The 21,830-nt window shown below is 43.8% G+C and overlaps 57 non-coding genes across 57 annotated transcripts; 29 read left to right on the forward strand and 28 right to left on the reverse strand.

Moving 5' to 3' along the window:
- Positions 1 to 158: 158 nt before the first annotated feature.
- On the forward strand, positions 159 to 247 carry Trnay-gua (transfer RNA tyrosine (anticodon GUA)). The gene is given in 2 exon segments: positions 159 to 195; positions 212 to 247. It is a non-coding gene; the product is annotated as a tRNA-Tyr (tRNA).
- Positions 248 to 605: 358 nt separating this feature from the next.
- Positions 606 to 677, reverse strand: Trnaq-cug (transfer RNA glutamine (anticodon CUG)). The gene has a single exon. It is a non-coding gene; the product is annotated as a tRNA-Gln (tRNA).
- A 247-nt stretch (positions 678 to 924) lies between these two features.
- Positions 925 to 1,013, forward strand: Trnay-gua (transfer RNA tyrosine (anticodon GUA)). Its single transcript is given in 2 exon segments — positions 925 to 961; positions 978 to 1,013. It is a non-coding gene; the product is annotated as a tRNA-Tyr (tRNA).
- A 358-nt stretch (positions 1,014 to 1,371) lies between these two features.
- Positions 1,372 to 1,443, reverse strand: Trnaq-cug (transfer RNA glutamine (anticodon CUG)). The gene has a single exon. It is a non-coding gene; the product is annotated as a tRNA-Gln (tRNA).
- Positions 1,444 to 1,690: 247 nt separating this feature from the next.
- Positions 1,691 to 1,779, forward strand: Trnay-gua (transfer RNA tyrosine (anticodon GUA)). The gene is given in 2 exon segments: positions 1,691 to 1,727; positions 1,744 to 1,779. It is a non-coding gene; the product is annotated as a tRNA-Tyr (tRNA).
- A 358-nt stretch (positions 1,780 to 2,137) lies between these two features.
- On the reverse strand, positions 2,138 to 2,209 carry Trnaq-cug (transfer RNA glutamine (anticodon CUG)). Its single transcript has one exon. It is a non-coding gene; the product is annotated as a tRNA-Gln (tRNA).
- A 247-nt stretch (positions 2,210 to 2,456) lies between these two features.
- Trnay-gua (transfer RNA tyrosine (anticodon GUA)) lies at positions 2,457 to 2,545 on the forward strand. Its single transcript is given in 2 exon segments — positions 2,457 to 2,493; positions 2,510 to 2,545. It is a non-coding gene; the product is annotated as a tRNA-Tyr (tRNA).
- A 358-nt stretch (positions 2,546 to 2,903) lies between these two features.
- On the reverse strand, positions 2,904 to 2,975 carry Trnaq-cug (transfer RNA glutamine (anticodon CUG)). The gene has a single exon. It is a non-coding gene; the product is annotated as a tRNA-Gln (tRNA).
- Positions 2,976 to 3,222: 247 nt separating this feature from the next.
- On the forward strand, positions 3,223 to 3,311 carry Trnay-gua (transfer RNA tyrosine (anticodon GUA)). Its single transcript is given in 2 exon segments — positions 3,223 to 3,259; positions 3,276 to 3,311. It is a non-coding gene; the product is annotated as a tRNA-Tyr (tRNA).
- Positions 3,312 to 3,669: 358 nt separating this feature from the next.
- Positions 3,670 to 3,741, reverse strand: Trnaq-cug (transfer RNA glutamine (anticodon CUG)). Its single transcript has one exon. It is a non-coding gene; the product is annotated as a tRNA-Gln (tRNA).
- Positions 3,742 to 3,988: 247 nt separating this feature from the next.
- On the forward strand, positions 3,989 to 4,077 carry Trnay-gua (transfer RNA tyrosine (anticodon GUA)). Its single transcript is given in 2 exon segments — positions 3,989 to 4,025; positions 4,042 to 4,077. It is a non-coding gene; the product is annotated as a tRNA-Tyr (tRNA).
- A 358-nt stretch (positions 4,078 to 4,435) lies between these two features.
- Positions 4,436 to 4,507, reverse strand: Trnaq-cug (transfer RNA glutamine (anticodon CUG)). The gene has a single exon. It is a non-coding gene; the product is annotated as a tRNA-Gln (tRNA).
- A 247-nt stretch (positions 4,508 to 4,754) lies between these two features.
- Positions 4,755 to 4,843, forward strand: Trnay-gua (transfer RNA tyrosine (anticodon GUA)). Its single transcript is given in 2 exon segments — positions 4,755 to 4,791; positions 4,808 to 4,843. It is a non-coding gene; the product is annotated as a tRNA-Tyr (tRNA).
- Positions 4,844 to 5,201: 358 nt separating this feature from the next.
- Positions 5,202 to 5,273, reverse strand: Trnaq-cug (transfer RNA glutamine (anticodon CUG)). Its single transcript has one exon. It is a non-coding gene; the product is annotated as a tRNA-Gln (tRNA).
- A 247-nt stretch (positions 5,274 to 5,520) lies between these two features.
- Trnay-gua (transfer RNA tyrosine (anticodon GUA)) lies at positions 5,521 to 5,609 on the forward strand. Its single transcript is given in 2 exon segments — positions 5,521 to 5,557; positions 5,574 to 5,609. It is a non-coding gene; the product is annotated as a tRNA-Tyr (tRNA).
- A 358-nt stretch (positions 5,610 to 5,967) lies between these two features.
- Trnaq-cug (transfer RNA glutamine (anticodon CUG)) lies at positions 5,968 to 6,039 on the reverse strand. Its single transcript has one exon. It is a non-coding gene; the product is annotated as a tRNA-Gln (tRNA).
- A 247-nt stretch (positions 6,040 to 6,286) lies between these two features.
- Positions 6,287 to 6,375, forward strand: Trnay-gua (transfer RNA tyrosine (anticodon GUA)). Its single transcript is given in 2 exon segments — positions 6,287 to 6,323; positions 6,340 to 6,375. It is a non-coding gene; the product is annotated as a tRNA-Tyr (tRNA).
- Positions 6,376 to 6,733: 358 nt separating this feature from the next.
- Positions 6,734 to 6,805, reverse strand: Trnaq-cug (transfer RNA glutamine (anticodon CUG)). Its single transcript has one exon. It is a non-coding gene; the product is annotated as a tRNA-Gln (tRNA).
- Positions 6,806 to 7,052: 247 nt separating this feature from the next.
- Trnay-gua (transfer RNA tyrosine (anticodon GUA)) lies at positions 7,053 to 7,141 on the forward strand. The gene is given in 2 exon segments: positions 7,053 to 7,089; positions 7,106 to 7,141. It is a non-coding gene; the product is annotated as a tRNA-Tyr (tRNA).
- A 358-nt stretch (positions 7,142 to 7,499) lies between these two features.
- Trnaq-cug (transfer RNA glutamine (anticodon CUG)) lies at positions 7,500 to 7,571 on the reverse strand. Its single transcript has one exon. It is a non-coding gene; the product is annotated as a tRNA-Gln (tRNA).
- A 247-nt stretch (positions 7,572 to 7,818) lies between these two features.
- On the forward strand, positions 7,819 to 7,907 carry Trnay-gua (transfer RNA tyrosine (anticodon GUA)). The gene is given in 2 exon segments: positions 7,819 to 7,855; positions 7,872 to 7,907. It is a non-coding gene; the product is annotated as a tRNA-Tyr (tRNA).
- A 358-nt stretch (positions 7,908 to 8,265) lies between these two features.
- Positions 8,266 to 8,337, reverse strand: Trnaq-cug (transfer RNA glutamine (anticodon CUG)). The gene has a single exon. It is a non-coding gene; the product is annotated as a tRNA-Gln (tRNA).
- Positions 8,338 to 8,584: 247 nt separating this feature from the next.
- On the forward strand, positions 8,585 to 8,673 carry Trnay-gua (transfer RNA tyrosine (anticodon GUA)). The gene is given in 2 exon segments: positions 8,585 to 8,621; positions 8,638 to 8,673. It is a non-coding gene; the product is annotated as a tRNA-Tyr (tRNA).
- Positions 8,674 to 9,031: 358 nt separating this feature from the next.
- Trnaq-cug (transfer RNA glutamine (anticodon CUG)) lies at positions 9,032 to 9,103 on the reverse strand. Its single transcript has one exon. It is a non-coding gene; the product is annotated as a tRNA-Gln (tRNA).
- Positions 9,104 to 9,350: 247 nt separating this feature from the next.
- On the forward strand, positions 9,351 to 9,439 carry Trnay-gua (transfer RNA tyrosine (anticodon GUA)). The gene is given in 2 exon segments: positions 9,351 to 9,387; positions 9,404 to 9,439. It is a non-coding gene; the product is annotated as a tRNA-Tyr (tRNA).
- Positions 9,440 to 9,797: 358 nt separating this feature from the next.
- On the reverse strand, positions 9,798 to 9,869 carry Trnaq-cug (transfer RNA glutamine (anticodon CUG)). The gene has a single exon. It is a non-coding gene; the product is annotated as a tRNA-Gln (tRNA).
- A 247-nt stretch (positions 9,870 to 10,116) lies between these two features.
- On the forward strand, positions 10,117 to 10,205 carry Trnay-gua (transfer RNA tyrosine (anticodon GUA)). Its single transcript is given in 2 exon segments — positions 10,117 to 10,153; positions 10,170 to 10,205. It is a non-coding gene; the product is annotated as a tRNA-Tyr (tRNA).
- Positions 10,206 to 10,563: 358 nt separating this feature from the next.
- Positions 10,564 to 10,635, reverse strand: Trnaq-cug (transfer RNA glutamine (anticodon CUG)). The gene has a single exon. It is a non-coding gene; the product is annotated as a tRNA-Gln (tRNA).
- A 247-nt stretch (positions 10,636 to 10,882) lies between these two features.
- Trnay-gua (transfer RNA tyrosine (anticodon GUA)) lies at positions 10,883 to 10,971 on the forward strand. Its single transcript is given in 2 exon segments — positions 10,883 to 10,919; positions 10,936 to 10,971. It is a non-coding gene; the product is annotated as a tRNA-Tyr (tRNA).
- Positions 10,972 to 11,329: 358 nt separating this feature from the next.
- Trnaq-cug (transfer RNA glutamine (anticodon CUG)) lies at positions 11,330 to 11,401 on the reverse strand. The gene has a single exon. It is a non-coding gene; the product is annotated as a tRNA-Gln (tRNA).
- Positions 11,402 to 11,648: 247 nt separating this feature from the next.
- On the forward strand, positions 11,649 to 11,737 carry Trnay-gua (transfer RNA tyrosine (anticodon GUA)). The gene is given in 2 exon segments: positions 11,649 to 11,685; positions 11,702 to 11,737. It is a non-coding gene; the product is annotated as a tRNA-Tyr (tRNA).
- Positions 11,738 to 12,095: 358 nt separating this feature from the next.
- Trnaq-cug (transfer RNA glutamine (anticodon CUG)) lies at positions 12,096 to 12,167 on the reverse strand. The gene has a single exon. It is a non-coding gene; the product is annotated as a tRNA-Gln (tRNA).
- Positions 12,168 to 12,414: 247 nt separating this feature from the next.
- On the forward strand, positions 12,415 to 12,503 carry Trnay-gua (transfer RNA tyrosine (anticodon GUA)). Its single transcript is given in 2 exon segments — positions 12,415 to 12,451; positions 12,468 to 12,503. It is a non-coding gene; the product is annotated as a tRNA-Tyr (tRNA).
- Positions 12,504 to 12,861: 358 nt separating this feature from the next.
- On the reverse strand, positions 12,862 to 12,933 carry Trnaq-cug (transfer RNA glutamine (anticodon CUG)). Its single transcript has one exon. It is a non-coding gene; the product is annotated as a tRNA-Gln (tRNA).
- A 247-nt stretch (positions 12,934 to 13,180) lies between these two features.
- Positions 13,181 to 13,269, forward strand: Trnay-gua (transfer RNA tyrosine (anticodon GUA)). The gene is given in 2 exon segments: positions 13,181 to 13,217; positions 13,234 to 13,269. It is a non-coding gene; the product is annotated as a tRNA-Tyr (tRNA).
- Positions 13,270 to 13,627: 358 nt separating this feature from the next.
- Trnaq-cug (transfer RNA glutamine (anticodon CUG)) lies at positions 13,628 to 13,699 on the reverse strand. Its single transcript has one exon. It is a non-coding gene; the product is annotated as a tRNA-Gln (tRNA).
- Positions 13,700 to 13,946: 247 nt separating this feature from the next.
- On the forward strand, positions 13,947 to 14,035 carry Trnay-gua (transfer RNA tyrosine (anticodon GUA)). The gene is given in 2 exon segments: positions 13,947 to 13,983; positions 14,000 to 14,035. It is a non-coding gene; the product is annotated as a tRNA-Tyr (tRNA).
- A 358-nt stretch (positions 14,036 to 14,393) lies between these two features.
- Trnaq-cug (transfer RNA glutamine (anticodon CUG)) lies at positions 14,394 to 14,465 on the reverse strand. The gene has a single exon. It is a non-coding gene; the product is annotated as a tRNA-Gln (tRNA).
- Positions 14,466 to 14,712: 247 nt separating this feature from the next.
- On the forward strand, positions 14,713 to 14,801 carry Trnay-gua (transfer RNA tyrosine (anticodon GUA)). Its single transcript is given in 2 exon segments — positions 14,713 to 14,749; positions 14,766 to 14,801. It is a non-coding gene; the product is annotated as a tRNA-Tyr (tRNA).
- Positions 14,802 to 15,159: 358 nt separating this feature from the next.
- On the reverse strand, positions 15,160 to 15,231 carry Trnaq-cug (transfer RNA glutamine (anticodon CUG)). The gene has a single exon. It is a non-coding gene; the product is annotated as a tRNA-Gln (tRNA).
- Positions 15,232 to 15,478: 247 nt separating this feature from the next.
- Trnay-gua (transfer RNA tyrosine (anticodon GUA)) lies at positions 15,479 to 15,567 on the forward strand. Its single transcript is given in 2 exon segments — positions 15,479 to 15,515; positions 15,532 to 15,567. It is a non-coding gene; the product is annotated as a tRNA-Tyr (tRNA).
- Positions 15,568 to 15,925: 358 nt separating this feature from the next.
- Trnaq-cug (transfer RNA glutamine (anticodon CUG)) lies at positions 15,926 to 15,997 on the reverse strand. The gene has a single exon. It is a non-coding gene; the product is annotated as a tRNA-Gln (tRNA).
- Positions 15,998 to 16,244: 247 nt separating this feature from the next.
- Positions 16,245 to 16,333, forward strand: Trnay-gua (transfer RNA tyrosine (anticodon GUA)). The gene is given in 2 exon segments: positions 16,245 to 16,281; positions 16,298 to 16,333. It is a non-coding gene; the product is annotated as a tRNA-Tyr (tRNA).
- A 358-nt stretch (positions 16,334 to 16,691) lies between these two features.
- Trnaq-cug (transfer RNA glutamine (anticodon CUG)) lies at positions 16,692 to 16,763 on the reverse strand. Its single transcript has one exon. It is a non-coding gene; the product is annotated as a tRNA-Gln (tRNA).
- Positions 16,764 to 17,010: 247 nt separating this feature from the next.
- On the forward strand, positions 17,011 to 17,099 carry Trnay-gua (transfer RNA tyrosine (anticodon GUA)). The gene is given in 2 exon segments: positions 17,011 to 17,047; positions 17,064 to 17,099. It is a non-coding gene; the product is annotated as a tRNA-Tyr (tRNA).
- A 358-nt stretch (positions 17,100 to 17,457) lies between these two features.
- On the reverse strand, positions 17,458 to 17,529 carry Trnaq-cug (transfer RNA glutamine (anticodon CUG)). Its single transcript has one exon. It is a non-coding gene; the product is annotated as a tRNA-Gln (tRNA).
- A 247-nt stretch (positions 17,530 to 17,776) lies between these two features.
- On the forward strand, positions 17,777 to 17,865 carry Trnay-gua (transfer RNA tyrosine (anticodon GUA)). Its single transcript is given in 2 exon segments — positions 17,777 to 17,813; positions 17,830 to 17,865. It is a non-coding gene; the product is annotated as a tRNA-Tyr (tRNA).
- Positions 17,866 to 18,223: 358 nt separating this feature from the next.
- Positions 18,224 to 18,295, reverse strand: Trnaq-cug (transfer RNA glutamine (anticodon CUG)). Its single transcript has one exon. It is a non-coding gene; the product is annotated as a tRNA-Gln (tRNA).
- Positions 18,296 to 18,542: 247 nt separating this feature from the next.
- On the forward strand, positions 18,543 to 18,631 carry Trnay-gua (transfer RNA tyrosine (anticodon GUA)). The gene is given in 2 exon segments: positions 18,543 to 18,579; positions 18,596 to 18,631. It is a non-coding gene; the product is annotated as a tRNA-Tyr (tRNA).
- Positions 18,632 to 18,989: 358 nt separating this feature from the next.
- On the reverse strand, positions 18,990 to 19,061 carry Trnaq-cug (transfer RNA glutamine (anticodon CUG)). Its single transcript has one exon. It is a non-coding gene; the product is annotated as a tRNA-Gln (tRNA).
- A 247-nt stretch (positions 19,062 to 19,308) lies between these two features.
- On the forward strand, positions 19,309 to 19,397 carry Trnay-gua (transfer RNA tyrosine (anticodon GUA)). The gene is given in 2 exon segments: positions 19,309 to 19,345; positions 19,362 to 19,397. It is a non-coding gene; the product is annotated as a tRNA-Tyr (tRNA).
- Positions 19,398 to 19,755: 358 nt separating this feature from the next.
- On the reverse strand, positions 19,756 to 19,827 carry Trnaq-cug (transfer RNA glutamine (anticodon CUG)). Its single transcript has one exon. It is a non-coding gene; the product is annotated as a tRNA-Gln (tRNA).
- A 246-nt stretch (positions 19,828 to 20,073) lies between these two features.
- Trnay-gua (transfer RNA tyrosine (anticodon GUA)) lies at positions 20,074 to 20,162 on the forward strand. The gene is given in 2 exon segments: positions 20,074 to 20,110; positions 20,127 to 20,162. It is a non-coding gene; the product is annotated as a tRNA-Tyr (tRNA).
- Positions 20,163 to 20,523: 361 nt separating this feature from the next.
- Trnaq-cug (transfer RNA glutamine (anticodon CUG)) lies at positions 20,524 to 20,595 on the reverse strand. The gene has a single exon. It is a non-coding gene; the product is annotated as a tRNA-Gln (tRNA).
- A 247-nt stretch (positions 20,596 to 20,842) lies between these two features.
- Positions 20,843 to 20,931, forward strand: Trnay-gua (transfer RNA tyrosine (anticodon GUA)). The gene is given in 2 exon segments: positions 20,843 to 20,879; positions 20,896 to 20,931. It is a non-coding gene; the product is annotated as a tRNA-Tyr (tRNA).
- A 358-nt stretch (positions 20,932 to 21,289) lies between these two features.
- Positions 21,290 to 21,361, reverse strand: Trnaq-cug (transfer RNA glutamine (anticodon CUG)). Its single transcript has one exon. It is a non-coding gene; the product is annotated as a tRNA-Gln (tRNA).
- Positions 21,362 to 21,608: 247 nt separating this feature from the next.
- Positions 21,609 to 21,697, forward strand: Trnay-gua (transfer RNA tyrosine (anticodon GUA)). Its single transcript is given in 2 exon segments — positions 21,609 to 21,645; positions 21,662 to 21,697. It is a non-coding gene; the product is annotated as a tRNA-Tyr (tRNA).
- The last annotated feature ends 133 nt before the right edge of the window (positions 21,698 to 21,830 follow it).

Consider the following 21,830-nt stretch of genomic DNA (forward strand, 5'->3'; position numbering starts at 1 on the left):
CGATCGGGCATTATAAAACTTAATCTGGGCAATGTTTGCAGTTGCAGCCGATGGCTGCATTTCTGTGCGTCTATATGGCCGCGCTGAGTAGCTGTGTGTGGAAACGAAAGACAGGGACGGAGCTAAAGCAATCAGTACGAATAAGAAAGTAAGCAGAGCCTCTGGTAGCTCAGTTGGTAGAGCGGTGGACTGTAGTGGAGGATTCACAGTTATCCATAGGTCGCTGGTTCAAATCCGGCCCAGAGGACTGTTTTTCTAATCTCACGAGCAAAGAGGCTCCAGAGCATGCCCACTCGGTCAGAACCTCCCTATGTTTTAAACCTATTTTAAAGGAAATTCATTTGCTCAGCTTGTAATAGCTAGTTGATAATCATGGGATTCTTAGCCTCCGTAGGATAATGATAATTCTTCGAATTATCTTAAAATTGCTTGCTCTTACAGGCATTACTCGTTTAATGTGCTATATAGGTCACATAGTCGCACCAATATTCAGCCGTTTCATAGACGTCTCGTTATTTACACAAACGTAGGAACTAAATCCCTGAGCCTATCGCTGCTACTTCTTCGGCGAGAAATGCTTATTACAGAAAATTTAGACTAAACGAAGGTTCCACCGAGATTCGAACTCGGATCGCTGGATTCAGAGTCCAGAGTGCTAACCGTTACACCATGGAACCAGACAGAAGCATGGGACTCGTAAATACACTTAGCAGTGCTCTGACATGCTTCAGACACTTCCTACTTGCATTTTTTAACCTAATTGATACGATCGGGCATTATAAAACTTAATCTGGGCAATGTTTGCAGTTGCAGCCGATGGCTGCATTTCTGTGCGTCTATATGGCCGCGCTGAGTAGCTGTGTGTGGAAACGAAAGACAGGGACGGAGCTAAAGCAATCAGTACGAATAAGAAAGTAAGCAGAGCCTCTGGTAGCTCAGTTGGTAGAGCGGTGGACTGTAGTGGAGGATTCACAGTTATCCATAGGTCGCTGGTTCAAATCCGGCCCAGAGGACTGTTTTTCTAATCTCACGAGCAAAGAGGCTCCAGAGCATGCCCACTCGGTCAGAACCTCCCTATGTTTTAAACCTATTTTAAAGGAAATTCATTTGCTCAGCTTGTAATAGCTAGTTGATAATCATGGGATTCTTAGCCTCCGTAGGATAATGATAATTCTTCGAATTATCTTAAAATTGCTTGCTCTTACAGGCATTACTCGTTTAATGTGCTATATAGGTCACATAGTCGCACCAATATTCAGCCGTTTCATAGACGTCTCGTTATTTACACAAACGTAGGAACTAAATCCCTGAGCCTATCGCTGCTACTTCTTCGGCGAGAAATGCTTATTACAGAAAATTTAGACTAAACGAAGGTTCCACCGAGATTCGAACTCGGATCGCTGGATTCAGAGTCCAGAGTGCTAACCGTTACACCATGGAACCAGACAGAAGCATGGGACTCGTAAATACACTTAGCAGTGCTCTGACATGCTTCAGACACTTCCTACTTGCATTTTTTAACCTAATTGATACGATCGGGCATTATAAAACTTAATCTGGGCAATGTTTGCAGTTGCAGCCGATGGCTGCATTTCTGTGCGTCTATATGGCCGCGCTGAGTAGCTGTGTGTGGAAACGAAAGACAGGGACGGAGCTAAAGCAATCAGTACGAATAAGAAAGTAAGCAGAGCCTCTGGTAGCTCAGTTGGTAGAGCGGTGGACTGTAGTGGAGGATTCACAGTTATCCATAGGTCGCTGGTTCAAATCCGGCCCAGAGGACTGTTTTTCTAATCTCACGAGCAAAGAGGCTCCAGAGCATGCCCACTCGGTCAGAACCTCCCTATGTTTTAAACCTATTTTAAAGGAAATTCATTTGCTCAGCTTGTAATAGCTAGTTGATAATCATGGGATTCTTAGCCTCCGTAGGATAATGATAATTCTTCGAATTATCTTAAAATTGCTTGCTCTTACAGGCATTACTCGTTTAATGTGCTATATAGGTCACATAGTCGCACCAATATTCAGCCGTTTCATAGACGTCTCGTTATTTACACAAACGTAGGAACTAAATCCCTGAGCCTATCGCTGCTACTTCTTCGGCGAGAAATGCTTATTACAGAAAATTTAGACTAAACGAAGGTTCCACCGAGATTCGAACTCGGATCGCTGGATTCAGAGTCCAGAGTGCTAACCGTTACACCATGGAACCAGACAGAAGCATGGGACTCGTAAATACACTTAGCAGTGCTCTGACATGCTTCAGACACTTCCTACTTGCATTTTTTAACCTAATTGATACGATCGGGCATTATAAAACTTAATCTGGGCAATGTTTGCAGTTGCAGCCGATGGCTGCATTTCTGTGCGTCTATATGGCCGCGCTGAGTAGCTGTGTGTGGAAACGAAAGACAGGGACGGAGCTAAAGCAATCAGTACGAATAAGAAAGTAAGCAGAGCCTCTGGTAGCTCAGTTGGTAGAGCGGTGGACTGTAGTGGAGGATTCACAGTTATCCATAGGTCGCTGGTTCAAATCCGGCCCAGAGGACTGTTTTTCTAATCTCACGAGCAAAGAGGCTCCAGAGCATGCCCACTCGGTCAGAACCTCCCTATGTTTTAAACCTATTTTAAAGGAAATTCATTTGCTCAGCTTGTAATAGCTAGTTGATAATCATGGGATTCTTAGCCTCCGTAGGATAATGATAATTCTTCGAATTATCTTAAAATTGCTTGCTCTTACAGGCATTACTCGTTTAATGTGCTATATAGGTCACATAGTCGCACCAATATTCAGCCGTTTCATAGACGTCTCGTTATTTACACAAACGTAGGAACTAAATCCCTGAGCCTATCGCTGCTACTTCTTCGGCGAGAAATGCTTATTACAGAAAATTTAGACTAAACGAAGGTTCCACCGAGATTCGAACTCGGATCGCTGGATTCAGAGTCCAGAGTGCTAACCGTTACACCATGGAACCAGACAGAAGCATGGGACTCGTAAATACACTTAGCAGTGCTCTGACATGCTTCAGACACTTCCTACTTGCATTTTTTAACCTAATTGATACGATCGGGCATTATAAAACTTAATCTGGGCAATGTTTGCAGTTGCAGCCGATGGCTGCATTTCTGTGCGTCTATATGGCCGCGCTGAGTAGCTGTGTGTGGAAACGAAAGACAGGGACGGAGCTAAAGCAATCAGTACGAATAAGAAAGTAAGCAGAGCCTCTGGTAGCTCAGTTGGTAGAGCGGTGGACTGTAGTGGAGGATTCACAGTTATCCATAGGTCGCTGGTTCAAATCCGGCCCAGAGGACTGTTTTTCTAATCTCACGAGCAAAGAGGCTCCAGAGCATGCCCACTCGGTCAGAACCTCCCTATGTTTTAAACCTATTTTAAAGGAAATTCATTTGCTCAGCTTGTAATAGCTAGTTGATAATCATGGGATTCTTAGCCTCCGTAGGATAATGATAATTCTTCGAATTATCTTAAAATTGCTTGCTCTTACAGGCATTACTCGTTTAATGTGCTATATAGGTCACATAGTCGCACCAATATTCAGCCGTTTCATAGACGTCTCGTTATTTACACAAACGTAGGAACTAAATCCCTGAGCCTATCGCTGCTACTTCTTCGGCGAGAAATGCTTATTACAGAAAATTTAGACTAAACGAAGGTTCCACCGAGATTCGAACTCGGATCGCTGGATTCAGAGTCCAGAGTGCTAACCGTTACACCATGGAACCAGACAGAAGCATGGGACTCGTAAATACACTTAGCAGTGCTCTGACATGCTTCAGACACTTCCTACTTGCATTTTTTAACCTAATTGATACGATCGGGCATTATAAAACTTAATCTGGGCAATGTTTGCAGTTGCAGCCGATGGCTGCATTTCTGTGCGTCTATATGGCCGCGCTGAGTAGCTGTGTGTGGAAACGAAAGACAGGGACGGAGCTAAAGCAATCAGTACGAATAAGAAAGTAAGCAGAGCCTCTGGTAGCTCAGTTGGTAGAGCGGTGGACTGTAGTGGAGGATTCACAGTTATCCATAGGTCGCTGGTTCAAATCCGGCCCAGAGGACTGTTTTTCTAATCTCACGAGCAAAGAGGCTCCAGAGCATGCCCACTCGGTCAGAACCTCCCTATGTTTTAAACCTATTTTAAAGGAAATTCATTTGCTCAGCTTGTAATAGCTAGTTGATAATCATGGGATTCTTAGCCTCCGTAGGATAATGATAATTCTTCGAATTATCTTAAAATTGCTTGCTCTTACAGGCATTACTCGTTTAATGTGCTATATAGGTCACATAGTCGCACCAATATTCAGCCGTTTCATAGACGTCTCGTTATTTACACAAACGTAGGAACTAAATCCCTGAGCCTATCGCTGCTACTTCTTCGGCGAGAAATGCTTATTACAGAAAATTTAGACTAAACGAAGGTTCCACCGAGATTCGAACTCGGATCGCTGGATTCAGAGTCCAGAGTGCTAACCGTTACACCATGGAACCAGACAGAAGCATGGGACTCGTAAATACACTTAGCAGTGCTCTGACATGCTTCAGACACTTCCTACTTGCATTTTTTAACCTAATTGATACGATCGGGCATTATAAAACTTAATCTGGGCAATGTTTGCAGTTGCAGCCGATGGCTGCATTTCTGTGCGTCTATATGGCCGCGCTGAGTAGCTGTGTGTGGAAACGAAAGACAGGGACGGAGCTAAAGCAATCAGTACGAATAAGAAAGTAAGCAGAGCCTCTGGTAGCTCAGTTGGTAGAGCGGTGGACTGTAGTGGAGGATTCACAGTTATCCATAGGTCGCTGGTTCAAATCCGGCCCAGAGGACTGTTTTTCTAATCTCACGAGCAAAGAGGCTCCAGAGCATGCCCACTCGGTCAGAACCTCCCTATGTTTTAAACCTATTTTAAAGGAAATTCATTTGCTCAGCTTGTAATAGCTAGTTGATAATCATGGGATTCTTAGCCTCCGTAGGATAATGATAATTCTTCGAATTATCTTAAAATTGCTTGCTCTTACAGGCATTACTCGTTTAATGTGCTATATAGGTCACATAGTCGCACCAATATTCAGCCGTTTCATAGACGTCTCGTTATTTACACAAACGTAGGAACTAAATCCCTGAGCCTATCGCTGCTACTTCTTCGGCGAGAAATGCTTATTACAGAAAATTTAGACTAAACGAAGGTTCCACCGAGATTCGAACTCGGATCGCTGGATTCAGAGTCCAGAGTGCTAACCGTTACACCATGGAACCAGACAGAAGCATGGGACTCGTAAATACACTTAGCAGTGCTCTGACATGCTTCAGACACTTCCTACTTGCATTTTTTAACCTAATTGATACGATCGGGCATTATAAAACTTAATCTGGGCAATGTTTGCAGTTGCAGCCGATGGCTGCATTTCTGTGCGTCTATATGGCCGCGCTGAGTAGCTGTGTGTGGAAACGAAAGACAGGGACGGAGCTAAAGCAATCAGTACGAATAAGAAAGTAAGCAGAGCCTCTGGTAGCTCAGTTGGTAGAGCGGTGGACTGTAGTGGAGGATTCACAGTTATCCATAGGTCGCTGGTTCAAATCCGGCCCAGAGGACTGTTTTTCTAATCTCACGAGCAAAGAGGCTCCAGAGCATGCCCACTCGGTCAGAACCTCCCTATGTTTTAAACCTATTTTAAAGGAAATTCATTTGCTCAGCTTGTAATAGCTAGTTGATAATCATGGGATTCTTAGCCTCCGTAGGATAATGATAATTCTTCGAATTATCTTAAAATTGCTTGCTCTTACAGGCATTACTCGTTTAATGTGCTATATAGGTCACATAGTCGCACCAATATTCAGCCGTTTCATAGACGTCTCGTTATTTACACAAACGTAGGAACTAAATCCCTGAGCCTATCGCTGCTACTTCTTCGGCGAGAAATGCTTATTACAGAAAATTTAGACTAAACGAAGGTTCCACCGAGATTCGAACTCGGATCGCTGGATTCAGAGTCCAGAGTGCTAACCGTTACACCATGGAACCAGACAGAAGCATGGGACTCGTAAATACACTTAGCAGTGCTCTGACATGCTTCAGACACTTCCTACTTGCATTTTTTAACCTAATTGATACGATCGGGCATTATAAAACTTAATCTGGGCAATGTTTGCAGTTGCAGCCGATGGCTGCATTTCTGTGCGTCTATATGGCCGCGCTGAGTAGCTGTGTGTGGAAACGAAAGACAGGGACGGAGCTAAAGCAATCAGTACGAATAAGAAAGTAAGCAGAGCCTCTGGTAGCTCAGTTGGTAGAGCGGTGGACTGTAGTGGAGGATTCACAGTTATCCATAGGTCGCTGGTTCAAATCCGGCCCAGAGGACTGTTTTTCTAATCTCACGAGCAAAGAGGCTCCAGAGCATGCCCACTCGGTCAGAACCTCCCTATGTTTTAAACCTATTTTAAAGGAAATTCATTTGCTCAGCTTGTAATAGCTAGTTGATAATCATGGGATTCTTAGCCTCCGTAGGATAATGATAATTCTTCGAATTATCTTAAAATTGCTTGCTCTTACAGGCATTACTCGTTTAATGTGCTATATAGGTCACATAGTCGCACCAATATTCAGCCGTTTCATAGACGTCTCGTTATTTACACAAACGTAGGAACTAAATCCCTGAGCCTATCGCTGCTACTTCTTCGGCGAGAAATGCTTATTACAGAAAATTTAGACTAAACGAAGGTTCCACCGAGATTCGAACTCGGATCGCTGGATTCAGAGTCCAGAGTGCTAACCGTTACACCATGGAACCAGACAGAAGCATGGGACTCGTAAATACACTTAGCAGTGCTCTGACATGCTTCAGACACTTCCTACTTGCATTTTTTAACCTAATTGATACGATCGGGCATTATAAAACTTAATCTGGGCAATGTTTGCAGTTGCAGCCGATGGCTGCATTTCTGTGCGTCTATATGGCCGCGCTGAGTAGCTGTGTGTGGAAACGAAAGACAGGGACGGAGCTAAAGCAATCAGTACGAATAAGAAAGTAAGCAGAGCCTCTGGTAGCTCAGTTGGTAGAGCGGTGGACTGTAGTGGAGGATTCACAGTTATCCATAGGTCGCTGGTTCAAATCCGGCCCAGAGGACTGTTTTTCTAATCTCACGAGCAAAGAGGCTCCAGAGCATGCCCACTCGGTCAGAACCTCCCTATGTTTTAAACCTATTTTAAAGGAAATTCATTTGCTCAGCTTGTAATAGCTAGTTGATAATCATGGGATTCTTAGCCTCCGTAGGATAATGATAATTCTTCGAATTATCTTAAAATTGCTTGCTCTTACAGGCATTACTCGTTTAATGTGCTATATAGGTCACATAGTCGCACCAATATTCAGCCGTTTCATAGACGTCTCGTTATTTACACAAACGTAGGAACTAAATCCCTGAGCCTATCGCTGCTACTTCTTCGGCGAGAAATGCTTATTACAGAAAATTTAGACTAAACGAAGGTTCCACCGAGATTCGAACTCGGATCGCTGGATTCAGAGTCCAGAGTGCTAACCGTTACACCATGGAACCAGACAGAAGCATGGGACTCGTAAATACACTTAGCAGTGCTCTGACATGCTTCAGACACTTCCTACTTGCATTTTTTAACCTAATTGATACGATCGGGCATTATAAAACTTAATCTGGGCAATGTTTGCAGTTGCAGCCGATGGCTGCATTTCTGTGCGTCTATATGGCCGCGCTGAGTAGCTGTGTGTGGAAACGAAAGACAGGGACGGAGCTAAAGCAATCAGTACGAATAAGAAAGTAAGCAGAGCCTCTGGTAGCTCAGTTGGTAGAGCGGTGGACTGTAGTGGAGGATTCACAGTTATCCATAGGTCGCTGGTTCAAATCCGGCCCAGAGGACTGTTTTTCTAATCTCACGAGCAAAGAGGCTCCAGAGCATGCCCACTCGGTCAGAACCTCCCTATGTTTTAAACCTATTTTAAAGGAAATTCATTTGCTCAGCTTGTAATAGCTAGTTGATAATCATGGGATTCTTAGCCTCCGTAGGATAATGATAATGCTTCGAATTATCTTAAAATTGCTTGCTCTTACAGGCATTACTCGTTTAATGTGCTATATAGGTCACATAGTCGCACCAATATTCAGCCGTTTCATAGACGTCTCGTTATTTACACAAACGTAGGAACTAAATCCCTGAGCCTATCGCTGCTACTTCTTCGGCGAGAAATGCTTATTACAGAAAATTTAGACTAAACGAAGGTTCCACCGAGATTCGAACTCGGATCGCTGGATTCAGAGTCCAGAGTGCTAACCGTTACACCATGGAACCAGACAGAAGCATGGGACTCGTAAATACACTTAGCAGTGCTCTGACATGCTTCAGACACTTCCTACTTGCATTTTTTAACCTAATTGATACGATCGGGCATTATAAAACTTAATCTGGGCAATGTTTGCAGTTGCAGCCGATGGCTGCATTTCTGTGCGTCTATATGGCCGCGCTGAGTAGCTGTGTGTGGAAACGAAAGACAGGGACGGAGCTAAAGCAATCAGTACGAATAAGAAAGTAAGCAGAGCCTCTGGTAGCTCAGTTGGTAGAGCGGTGGACTGTAGTGGAGGATTCACAGTTATCCATAGGTCGCTGGTTCAAATCCGGCCCAGAGGACTGTTTTTCTAATCTCACGAGCAAAGAGGCTCCAGAGCATGCCCACTCGGTCAGAACCTCCCTATGTTTTAAACCTATTTTAAAGGAAATTCATTTGCTCAGCTTGTAATAGCTAGTTGATAATCATGGGATTCTTAGCCTCCGTAGGATAATGATAATGCTTCGAATTATCTTAAAATTGCTTGCTCTTACAGGCATTACTCGTTTAATGTGCTATATAGGTCACATAGTCGCACCAATATTCAGCCGTTTCATAGACGTCTCGTTATTTACACAAACGTAGGAACTAAATCCCTGAGCCTATCGCTGCTACTTCTTCGGCGAGAAATGCTTATTACAGAAAATTTAGACTAAACGAAGGTTCCACCGAGATTCGAACTCGGATCGCTGGATTCAGAGTCCAGAGTGCTAACCGTTACACCATGGAACCAGACAGAAGCATGGGACTCGTAAATACACTTAGCAGTGCTCTGACATGCTTCAGACACTTCCTACTTGCATTTTTTAACCTAATTGATACGATCGGGCATTATAAAACTTAATCTGGGCAATGTTTGCAGTTGCAGCCGATGGCTGCATTTCTGTGCGTCTATATGGCCGCGCTGAGTAGCTGTGTGTGGAAACGAAAGACAGGGACGGAGCTAAAGCAATCAGTACGAATAAGAAAGTAAGCAGAGCCTCTGGTAGCTCAGTTGGTAGAGCGGTGGACTGTAGTGGAGGATTCACAGTTATCCATAGGTCGCTGGTTCAAATCCGGCCCAGAGGACTGTTTTTCTAATCTCACGAGCAAAGAGGCTCCAGAGCATGCCCACTCGGTCAGAACCTCCCTATGTTTTAAACCTATTTTAAAGGAAATTCATTTGCTCAGCTTGTAATAGCTAGTTGATAATCATGGGATTCTTAGCCTCCGTAGGATAATGATAATTCTTCGAATTATCTTAAAATTGCTTGCTCTTACAGGCATTACTCGTTTAATGTGCTATATAGGTCACATAGTCGCACCAATATTCAGCCGTTTCATAGACGTCTCGTTATTTACACAAACGTAGGAACTAAATCCCTGAGCCTATCGCTGCTACTTCTTCGGCGAGAAATGCTTATTACAGAAAATTTAGACTAAACGAAGGTTCCACCGAGATTCGAACTCGGATCGCTGGATTCAGAGTCCAGAGTGCTAACCGTTACACCATGGAACCAGACAGAAGCATGGGACTCGTAAATACACTTAGCAGTGCTCTGACATGCTTCAGACACTTCCTACTTGCATTTTTTAACCTAATTGATACGATCGGGCATTATAAAACTTAATCTGGGCAATGTTTGCAGTTGCAGCCGATGGCTGCATTTCTGTGCGTCTATATGGCCGCGCTGAGTAGCTGTGTGTGGAAACGAAAGACAGGGACGGAGCTAAAGCAATCAGTACGAATAAGAAAGTAAGCAGAGCCTCTGGTAGCTCAGTTGGTAGAGCGGTGGACTGTAGTGGAGGATTCACAGTTATCCATAGGTCGCTGGTTCAAATCCGGCCCAGAGGACTGTTTTTCTAATCTCACGAGCAAAGAGGCTCCAGAGCATGCCCACTCGGTCAGAACCTCCCTATGTTTTAAACCTATTTTAAAGGAAATTCATTTGCTCAGCTTGTAATAGCTAGTTGATAATCATGGGATTCTTAGCCTCCGTAGGATAATGATAATTCTTCGAATTATCTTAAAATTGCTTGCTCTTACAGGCATTACTCGTTTAATGTGCTATATAGGTCACATAGTCGCACCAATATTCAGCCGTTTCATAGACGTCTCGTTATTTACACAAACGTAGGAACTAAATCCCTGAGCCTATCGCTGCTACTTCTTCGGCGAGAAATGCTTATTACAGAAAATTTAGACTAAACGAAGGTTCCACCGAGATTCGAACTCGGATCGCTGGATTCAGAGTCCAGAGTGCTAACCGTTACACCATGGAACCAGACAGAAGCATGGGACTCGTAAATACACTTAGCAGTGCTCTGACATGCTTCAGACACTTCCTACTTGCATTTTTTAACCTAATTGATACGATCGGGCATTATAAAACTTAATCTGGGCAATGTTTGCAGTTGCAGCCGATGGCTGCATTTCTGTGCGTCTATATGGCCGCGCTGAGTAGCTGTGTGTGGAAACGAAAGACAGGGACGGAGCTAAAGCAATCAGTACGAATAAGAAAGTAAGCAGAGCCTCTGGTAGCTCAGTTGGTAGAGCGGTGGACTGTAGTGGAGGATTCACAGTTATCCATAGGTCGCTGGTTCAAATCCGGCCCAGAGGACTGTTTTTCTAATCTCACGAGCAAAGAGGCTCCAGAGCATGCCCACTCGGTCAGAACCTCCCTATGTTTTAAACCTATTTTAAAGGAAATTCATTTGCTCAGCTTGTAATAGCTAGTTGATAATCATGGGATTCTTAGCCTCCGTAGGATAATGATAATTCTTCGAATTATCTTAAAATTGCTTGCTCTTACAGGCATTACTCGTTTAATGTGCTATATAGGTCACATAGTCGCACCAATATTCAGCCGTTTCATAGACGTCTCGTTATTTACACAAACGTAGGAACTAAATCCCTGAGCCTATCGCTGCTACTTCTTCGGCGAGAAATGCTTATTACAGAAAATTTAGACTAAACGAAGGTTCCACCGAGATTCGAACTCGGATCGCTGGATTCAGAGTCCAGAGTGCTAACCGTTACACCATGGAACCAGACAGAAGCATGGGACTCGTAAATACACTTAGCAGTGCTCTGACATGCTTCAGACACTTCCTACTTGCATTTTTTAACCTAATTGATACGATCGGGCATTATAAAACTTAATCTGGGCAATGTTTGCAGTTGCAGCCGATGGCTGCATTTCTGTGCGTCTATATGGCCGCGCTGAGTAGCTGTGTGTGGAAACGAAAGACAGGGACGGAGCTAAAGCAATCAGTACGAATAAGAAAGTAAGCAGAGCCTCTGGTAGCTCAGTTGGTAGAGCGGTGGACTGTAGTGGAGGATTCACAGTTATCCATAGGTCGCTGGTTCAAATCCGGCCCAGAGGACTGTTTTTCTAATCTCACGAGCAAAGAGGCTCCAGAGCATGCCCACTCGGTCAGAACCTCCCTATGTTTTAAACCTATTTTAAAGGAAATTCATTTGCTCAGCTTGTAATAGCTAGTTGATAATCATGGGATTCTTAGCCTCCGTAGGATAATGATAATTCTTCGAATTATCTTAAAATTGCTTGCTCTTACAGGCATTACTCGTTTAATGTGCTATATAGGTCACATAGTCGCACCAATATTCAGCCGTTTCATAGACGTCTCGTTATTTACACAAACGTAGGAACTAAATCCCTGAGCCTATCGCTGCTACTTCTTCGGCGAGAAATGCTTATTACAGAAAATTTAGACTAAACGAAGGTTCCACCGAGATTCGAACTCGGATCGCTGGATTCAGAGTCCAGAGTGCTAACCGTTACACCATGGAACCAGACAGAAGCATGGGACTCGTAAATACACTTAGCAGTGCTCTGACATGCTTCAGACACTTCCTACTTGCATTTTTTAACCTAATTGATACGATCGGGCATTATAAAACTTAATCTGGGCAATGTTTGCAGTTGCAGCCGATGGCTGCATTTCTGTGCGTCTATATGGCCGCGCTGAGTAGCTGTGTGTGGAAACGAAAGACAGGGACGGAGCTAAAGCAATCAGTACGAATAAGAAAGTAAGCAGAGCCTCTGGTAGCTCAGTTGGTAGAGCGGTGGACTGTAGTGGAGGATTCACAGTTATCCATAGGTCGCTGGTTCAAATCCGGCCCAGAGGACTGTTTTTCTAATCTCACGAGCAAAGAGGCTCCAGAGCATGCCCACTCGGTCAGAACCTCCCTATGTTTTAAACCTATTTTAAAGGAAATTCATTTGCTCAGCTTGTAATAGCTAGTTGATAATCATGGGATTCTTAGCCTCCGTAGGATAATGATAATTCTTCGAATTATCTTAAAATTGCTTGCTCTTACAGGCATTACTCGTTTAATGTGCTATATAGGTCACATAGTCGCACCAATATTCAGCCGTTTCATAGACGTCTCGTTATTTACACAAACGTAGGAACTAAATCCCTGAGCCTATCGCTGCTACTTCTTCGGCGAGAAATGCTTATTACAGAAAATTTAGACTAAACGAAGGTTCCACCGAGATTCGAACTCGGATCGCTGGATTCAGAGTCCAGAGTGCTAACCGTTACACCATGGAACCAGACAGAAGCATGGGACTCGTAAATACACTTAGCAGTGCTCTGACATGCTTCAGACACTTCCTACTTGCATTTTTTAACCTAATTGATACGATCGGGCATTATAAAACTTAATCTGGGCAATGTTTGCAGTTGCAGCCGATGGCTGCATTTCTGTGCGTCTATATGGCCGCGCTGAGTAGCTGTGTGTGGAAACGAAAGACAGGGACGGAGCTAAAGCAATCAGTACGAATAAGAAAGTAAGCAGAGCCTCTGGTAGCTCAGTTGGTAGAGCGGTGGACTGTAGTGGAGGATTCACAGTTATCCATAGGTCGCTGGTTCAAATCCGGCCCAGAGGACTGTTTTTCTAATCTCACGAGCAAAGAGGCTCCAGAGCATGCCCACTCGGTCAGAACCTCCCTATGTTTTAAACCTATTTTAAAGGAAATTCATTTGCTCAGCTTGTAATAGCTAGTTGATAATCATGGGATTCTTAGCCTCCGTAGGATAATGATAATTCTTCGAATTATCTTAAAATTGCTTGCTCTTACAGGCATTACTCGTTTAATGTGCTATATAGGTCACATAGTCGCACCAATATTCAGCCGTTTCATAGACGTCTCGTTATTTACACAAACGTAGGAACTAAATCCCTGAGCCTATCGCTGCTACTTCTTCGGCGAGAAATGCTTATTACAGAAAATTTAGACTAAACGAAGGTTCCACCGAGATTCGAACTCGGATCGCTGGATTCAGAGTCCAGAGTGCTAACCGTTACACCATGGAACCAGACAGAAGCATGGGACTCGTAAATACACTTAGCAGTGCTCTGACATGCTTCAGACACTTCCTACTTGCATTTTTTAACCTAATTGATACGATCGGGCATTATAAAACTTAATCTGGGCAATGTTTGCAGTTGCAGCCGATGGCTGCATTTCTGTGCGTCTATATGGCCGCGCTGAGTAGCTGTGTGTGGAAACGAAAGACAGGGACGGAGCTAAAGCAATCAGTACGAATAAGAAAGTAAGCAGAGCCTCTGGTAGCTCAGTTGGTAGAGCGGTGGACTGTAGTGGAGCATTCACAGTTATCCATAGGTCGCTGGTTCAAATCCGGCCCAGAGGACTGTTTTTCTAATCTCACGAGCAAAGAGGCTCCAGAGCATGCCCACTCGGTCAGAACCTCCCCATGTTTTAAACCTATTTTAAAGGAAATTCATTTGCTCAGCTTGTAATAGCTAGTTGATAATCATGGGATTCTTAGCCTCCGTAGGATAATGATAATTCTTCGAATTATCTTAAAATTGCTTGCTCTTACAGGCATTACTCGTTTAATGTGCTATATAGGTCACATAGTCGCACCAATATTCAGCCGTTTCATAGACGTCTCGTTATTTACACAAACGTAGGAACTAAATCCCTGAGCCTATCGCTGCTACTTCTTCGGCGAGAAATGCTTATTACAGAAAATTTAGACTAAACGAAGGTTCCACCGAGATTCGAACTCGGATCGCTGGATTCAGAGTCCAGAGTGCTAACCGTTACACCATGGAACCAGACAGAAGCATGGGACTCGTAAATACACTTAGCAGTGCTCTGACATGCTTCAGACACTTCCTACTTGCATTTTTTAACCTAATTGATACGATCGGGCATTATAAAACTTAATCTGGGCAATGTTTGCAGTTGCAGCCGATGGCTGCATTTCTGTGCGTCTATATGGCCGCGCTGAGTAGCTGTGTGTGGAAACGAAAGACAGGGACGGAGCTAAAGCAATCAGTACGAATAAGAAAGTAAGCAGAGCCTCTGGTAGCTCAGTTGGTAGAGCGGTGGACTGTAGTGGAGCATTCACAGTTATCCATAGGTCGCTGGTTCAAATCCGGCCCAGAGGACTGTTTTTCTAATCTCACGAGCAAAGAGGCTCCAGAGCATGCCCACTCGGTCAGAACCTCCCCATGTTTTAAACCTATTTTAAAGGAAATTCATTTGCTCAGCTTGTAATAGCTAGTTGATAATCATGGGATTCTTAGCCTCCGTAGGATAATGATAATTCTTCGAATTATCTTAAAATTGCTTGCTCTTACAGGCATTACTCGTTTAATGTGCTATATAGGTCACATAGTCGCACCAATATTCAGCCGTTTCATAGACGTCTCGTTATTTACACAAACGTAGGAACTAAATCCCTGAGCCTATCGCTGCTACTTCTTCGGCGAGAAATGCTTATTACAGAAAATTTAGACTAAACGAAGGTTCCACCGAGATTCGAACTCGGATCGCTGGATTCAGAGTCCAGAGTGCTAACCGTTACACCATGGAACCAGACAGAAGCATGGGACTCGTAAATACACTTAGCAGTGCTCTGACATGCTTCAGACACTTCCTACTTGCATTTTTTAACCTAATTGATACGATCGGGCATTATAAAACTTAATCTGGGCAATGTTTGCAGTTGCAGCCGATGGCTGCATTTCTGTGCGTCTATATGGCCGCGCTGAGTAGCTGTGTGTGGAAACGAAAGACAGGGACGGAGCTAAAGCAATCAGTACGAATAAGAAAGTAAGCAGAGCCTCTGGTAGCTCAGTTGGTAGAGCGGTGGACTGTAGTGGAGGATTCACAGTTATCCATAGGTCGCTGGTTCAAATCCGGCCCAGAGGACTGTTTTTCTAATCTCACGAGCAAAGAGGCTCCAGAGCATGCCCACTCGGTCAGAACCTCCCTATGTTTTAAACCTATTTTAAAGGAAATTCATTTGCTCAGCTTGTAATAGCTAGTTGATAATCATGGGATTCTTAGCCTCCGTAGGATAATGATAATTCTTCGAATTATCTTAAAATTGCTTGCTCTTACAGGCATTACTCGTTTAATGTGCTATATAGGTCACATAGTCGCACCAATATTCAGCCGTTTCATAGACGTCTCGTTATTTACACAAACGTAGGAACTAAATCCCTGAGCCTATCGCTGCTACTTCTTCGGCGAGAAATGCTTATTACAGAAAATTTAGACTAAACGAAGGTTCCACCGAGATTCGAACTCGGATCGCTGGATTCAGAGTCCAGAGTGCTAACCGTTACACCATGGAACCAGACAGAAGCATGGGACTCGTAAATACACTTAGCAGTGCTCTGACATGCTTCAGACACTTCCTACTTGCATTTTTTAACCTAATTGATACGATCGGGCATTATAAAACTTAATCTGGGCAATGTTTGCAGTTGCAGCCGATGGCTGCATTTCTGTGCGTCTATATGGCCGCGCTGAGTAGCTGTGTGTGGAAACGAAAGACAGGGACGGAGCTAAAGCAATCAGTACGAATAAGAAAGTAAGCAGAGCCTCTGGTAGCTCAGTTGGTAGAGCGGTGGACTGTAGTGGAGGATTCACAGTTATCCATAGGTCGCTGGTTCAAATCCGGCCCAGAGGACTGTTTTTCTAATCTCACGAGCAAAGAGGCTCCAGAGCATGCCCACTCGGTCAGAACCTCCCTATGTTTTAAACCTATTTTAAAGGAAATTCATTTGCTCAGCTTGTAATAGCTAGTTGATAATCATGGGATTCTTAGCCTCCGTAGGATAATGATAATTCTTCGAATTATCTTAAAATTGCTTGCTCTTACAGGCATTACTCGTTTAATGTGCTATATAGGTCACATAGTCGCACCAATATTCAGCCGTTTCATAGACGTCTCGTTATTTACACAAACGTAGGAACTAAATCCCTGAGCCTATCGCTGCTACTTCTTCGGCGAGAAATGCTTATTACAGAAAATTTAGACTAAACGAAGGTTCCACCGAGATTCGAACTCGGATCGCTGGATTCAGAGTCCAGAGTGCTAACCGTTACACCATGGAACCAGACAGAAGCATGGGACTCGTAAATACACTTAGCAGTGCTCTGACATGCTTCAGACACTTCCTACTTGCATTTTTTAACCTAATTGATACGATCGGGCATTATAAAACTTAATCTGGGCAATGTTTGCAGTTGCAGCCGATGGCTGCATTTCTGTGCGTCTATATGGCCGCGCTGAGTAGCTGTGTGTGGAAACGAAAGACAGGGACGGAGCTAAAGCAATCAGTACGAATAAGAAAGTAAGCAGAGCCTCTGGTAGCTCAGTTGGTAGAGCGGTGGACTGTAGTGGAGGATTCACAGTTATCCATAGGTCGCTGGTTCAAATCCGGCCCAGAGGACTGTTTTTCTAATCTCACGAGCAAAGAGGCTCCAGAGCATGCCCACTCGGTCAGAACCTCCCTATGTTTTAAACCTATTTTAAAGGAAATTCATTTGCTCAGCTTGTAATAGCTAGTTGATAATCATGGGATTCTTAGCCTCCGTAGGATAATGATAATTCTTCGAATTATCTTAAAATTGCTTGCTCTTACAGGCATTACTCGTTTAATGTGCTATATAGGTCACATAGTCGCACCAATATTCAGCCGTTTCATAGACGTCTCGTTATTTACACAAACGTAGGAACTAAATCCCTGAGCCTATCGCTGCTACTTCTTCGGCGAGAAATGCTTATTACAGAAAATTTAGACTAAACGAAGGTTCCACCGAGATTCGAACTCGGATCGCTGGATTCAGAGTCCAGAGTGCTAACCGTTACACCATGGAACCAGACAGAAGCATGGGACTCGTAAATACACTTAGCAGTGCTCTGACATGCTTCAGACACTTCCTACTTGCATTTTTTAACCTAATTGATACGATCGGGCATTATAAAACTTAATCTGGGCAATGTTTGCAGTTGCAGCCGATGGCTGCATTTCTGTGCGTCTATATGGCCGCGCTGAGTAGCTGTGTGTGGAAACGAAAGACAGGGACGGAGCTAAAGCAATCAGTACGAATAAGAAAGTAAGCAGAGCCTCTGGTAGCTCAGTTGGTAGAGCGGTGGACTGTAGTGGAGGATTCACAGTTATCCATAGGTCGCTGGTTCAAATCCGGCCCAGAGGACTGTTTTTCTAATCTCACGAGCAAAGAGGCTCCAGAGCATGCCCACTCGGTCAGAACCTCCCTATGTTTTAAACCTATTTTAAAGGAAATTCATTTGCTCAGCTTGTAATAGCTAGTTGATAATCATGGGATTCTTAGCCTCCGTAGGATAATGATAATTCTTCGAATTATCTTAAAATTGCTTGCTCTTACAGGCATTACTCGTTTAATGTGCTATATAGGTCACATAGTCGCACCAATATTCAGCCGTTTCATAGACGTCTCGTTATTTACACAAACGTAGGAACTAAATCCCTGAGCCTATCGCTGCTACTTCTTCGGCGAGAAATGCTTATTACAGAAAATTTAGACTAAACGAAGGTTCCACCGAGATTCGAACTCGGATCGCTGGATTCAGAGTCCAGAGTGCTAACCGTTACACCATGGAACCAGACAGAAGCATGGGACTCGTAAATACACTTAGCAGTGCTCTGACATGCTTCAGACACTTCCTACTTGCATTTTTTAACCTAATTGATACGATCGGGCATTATAAAACTTAATCTGGGCAATGTTTGCAGTTGCAGCCGATGGCTGCATTTCTGTGCGTCTATATGGCCGCGCTGAGTAGCTGTGTGTGGAAACGAAAGACAGGGACGGAGCTAAAGCAATCAGTACGAATAAGAAAGTAAGCAGAGCCTCTGGTAGCTCAGTTGGTAGAGCGGTGGACCGTAGTGGAGGATTCACAGTTATCCATAGGTCGCTGGTTCAAATCCGGCCCAGAGGACTGTTTTTCTAATCTCACGAGCAAAGAGGCTCCAGAGCATGCCCACTCGGTCAGAACCTCCCTATGTTTTAAACCTATTTTAAAGGAAATTCATTTGCTCAGCTTGTAATAGCTAGTTGATAATCATGGGATTCTTAGCCTCCGTAGGATAATGATAATTCTTCGAATTATCTTAAAATTGCTTGCTCTTACAGGCATTACTCGTTTAATGTGCTATATAGGTCACATAGTCGCACCAATATTCAGCCGTTTCATAGACGTCTCGTTATTTACACAAACGTAGGAACTAAATCCCTGAGCCTATCGCTGCTACTTCTTCGGCGAGAAATGCTTATTACAGAAAATTTAGACTAAACGAAGGTTCCACCGAGATTCGAACTCGGATCGCTGGATTCAGAGTCCAGAGTGCTAACCGTTACACCATGGAACCAGACAGAAGCATGGGACTCGTAAATACACTTAGCAGTGCTCTGACATGCTTCAGACACTTCCTACTTGCATTTTTTAACCTAATTGATACGATCGGGCATTATAAAACTTAATCTGGGCAATGTTTGCAGTTGCAGCCGATGGCTGCATTTCTGTGCGTCTATATGGCCGCGCTGAGTAGCTGTGTGTGGAAACGAAAGACAGGGACGGAGCTAAAGCAATCAGTACGAATAAGAAAGTAAGCAGAGCCTCTGGTAGCTCAGTTGGTAGAGCGGTGGACCGTAGTGGAGGATTCACAGTTATCCATAGGTCGCTGGTTCAAATCCGGCCCAGAGGACTGTTTTTCTAATCTCACGAGCAAAGAGGCTCCAGAGCACGCCCACTCGGTCAGAACCTCCCTATGTTTTAAACCTATTTTAAAGGAAATTCATTTGCTCAGCTTGTAATAGCTAGTTGATAATCATGGGATTCTTAGCCTCCGTAGGATAATGATAATTCTTCGAATTATCTTAAAATTGCTTGCTCTTACAGGCATTACTCGTTTAATGTGCTATATAGGTCACATAGTCGCACCAATATTCAGCCGTTTCATAGACGTCTCGTTATTTACACAAACGTAGGAACTAAATCCCTGAGCCTATCGCTGCTACTTCTTCGGCGAGAAATGCTTATTACAGAAAATTTAGACTAAACGAAGGTTCCACCGAGATTCGAACTCGGATCGCTGGATTCAGAGTCCAGAGTGCTAACCGTTACACCATGGAACCAGACAGAAGCATGGGACTCGTAAATACACTTAGCAGTGCTCTGACATGCTTCAGACACTTCCTACTTGCATTTTTAACCTAATTGATACGATCGGGCATTATAAAACTTAATCTGGGCAATGTTTGCAGTTGCAGCCGATGGCTGCATTTCTGTGCGTCTATATGGCCGCGCTGAGTAGCTGTGTGTGGAAACGAAAGACAGGGACGGAGCTAAAGCAATCAGTACGAATAAGAAAGTAAGCAGAGCCTCTGGTAGCTCAGTTGGTAGAGCGGTGGACTGTAGTGGAGGATTCACAGTTATCCATAGGTCGCTGGTTCAAATCCGGCCCAGAGGACTGTTTTTCTAATCTCACGAGCAAAGAGGCTCCAGAGCACGCCCACTCGGTCAGAACCTCCCTATGTTTTAAACCTATTTTAAAGGAAATTCATTTGCTCAGCTTGTAATAGCTAGTTGATAATCATGGGATTCTTAGCCTCCGTAGGATAATGATAATTCTTCGAATTATCTTAAAATTGCTTGCTCTTACAGGCATTACTCGTTTAATGTGCTATATAGGTCACATAGTCGCACCAATATTCAGCCGTTTCATAGACGTCTCGTTATTTACACAAACGTAGGAGGAACTAAATCCCTGAGCCTATCGCTGCTACTTCTTCGGCGAGAAATGCTTATTACAGAAAATTTAGACTAAACGAAGGTTCCACCGAGATTCGAACTCGGATCGCTGGATTCAGAGTCCAGAGTGCTAACCGTTACACCATGGAACCAGACAGAAGCATGGGACTCGTAAATACACTTAGCAGTGCTCTGACATGCTTCAGACACTTCCTACTTGCATTTTTTAACCTAATTGATACGATCGGGCATTATAAAACTTAATCTGGGCAATGTTTGCAGTTGCAGCCGATGGCTGCATTTCTGTGCGTCTATATGGCCGCGCTGAGTAGCTGTGTGTGGAAACGAAAGACAGGGACGGAGCTAAAGCAATCAGTACGAATAAGAAAGTAAGCAGAGCCTCTGGTAGCTCAGTTGGTAGAGCGGTGGACTGTAGTGGAGGATTCACAGTTATCCATAGGTCGCTGGTTCAAATCCGGCCCAGAGGACTGTTTTTCTAATCTCACGAGCAAAGAGGCTCCAGAGCATGCCCACTCGGTCAGAACCTCCCTATGTTTTAAACCTATTTTAAAGGAAATTCATTTGCTCAGCTTGTAATAGCTAGTTGATAATCATGGGATTCTTAGCCTCCGTAGGATAATGATAATTCTTCGAATTATCTTAAAATTGCTTGCTCTTACAGGCATTACTCGTTTAATGTGCTATATAGGTCACATAGTCGCACCAATATTCAGCCGTTTCATAGACGTCTCGTTATTTACACAAACGTAGGAACTAAATCCCTGAGCCTATCGCTGCTACTTCTTCGGCGAGAAATGCTTATTACAGAAAATTTAGACTAAACGAAGGTTCCAACGAGATTCGAACTCGGATCGCTGGATTCAGAGTCCAGAGTGCTAACCGTTACACCATGGAACCAGACAGAAGCATGGGACTCGTAAATACACTTAGCAGTGCTCTGACATGCTTCAGACACTTCCTACTTGCATTTTTTAACCTAATTGATACGATCGGGCATTATAAAACTTAATCTGGGCAATGTTTGCAGTTGCAGCCGATGGCTGCATTTCTGTGCGTCTATATGGCCGCGCTGAGTAGCTGTGTGTGGAAACGAAAGACAGGGACGGAGCTAAAGCAATCAGTACGAATAAGAAAGTAAGCAGAGCCTCTGGTAGCTCAGTTGGTAGAGCGGTGGACTGTAGTGGAGGATTCACAGTTATCCATAGGTCGCTGGTTCAAATCCGGCCCAGAGGACTGTTTTTCTAATCTCACGAGCAAAGAGGCTCCAGAGCATGCCCACTCGGTCAGAACCTCCCTATGTTTTAAACCTATTTTAAAGGAAATTCATTTGCTCAGCTTGTAATAGCTAGTTGATAATCATGGATTC

This window comes from Schistocerca cancellata, chromosome 2, assembly GCF_023864275.1.
Source record: "Schistocerca cancellata isolate TAMUIC-IGC-003103 chromosome 2, iqSchCanc2.1, whole genome shotgun sequence".
Taxonomy (NCBI): domain Eukaryota; kingdom Metazoa; phylum Arthropoda; class Insecta; order Orthoptera; family Acrididae; genus Schistocerca; species Schistocerca cancellata.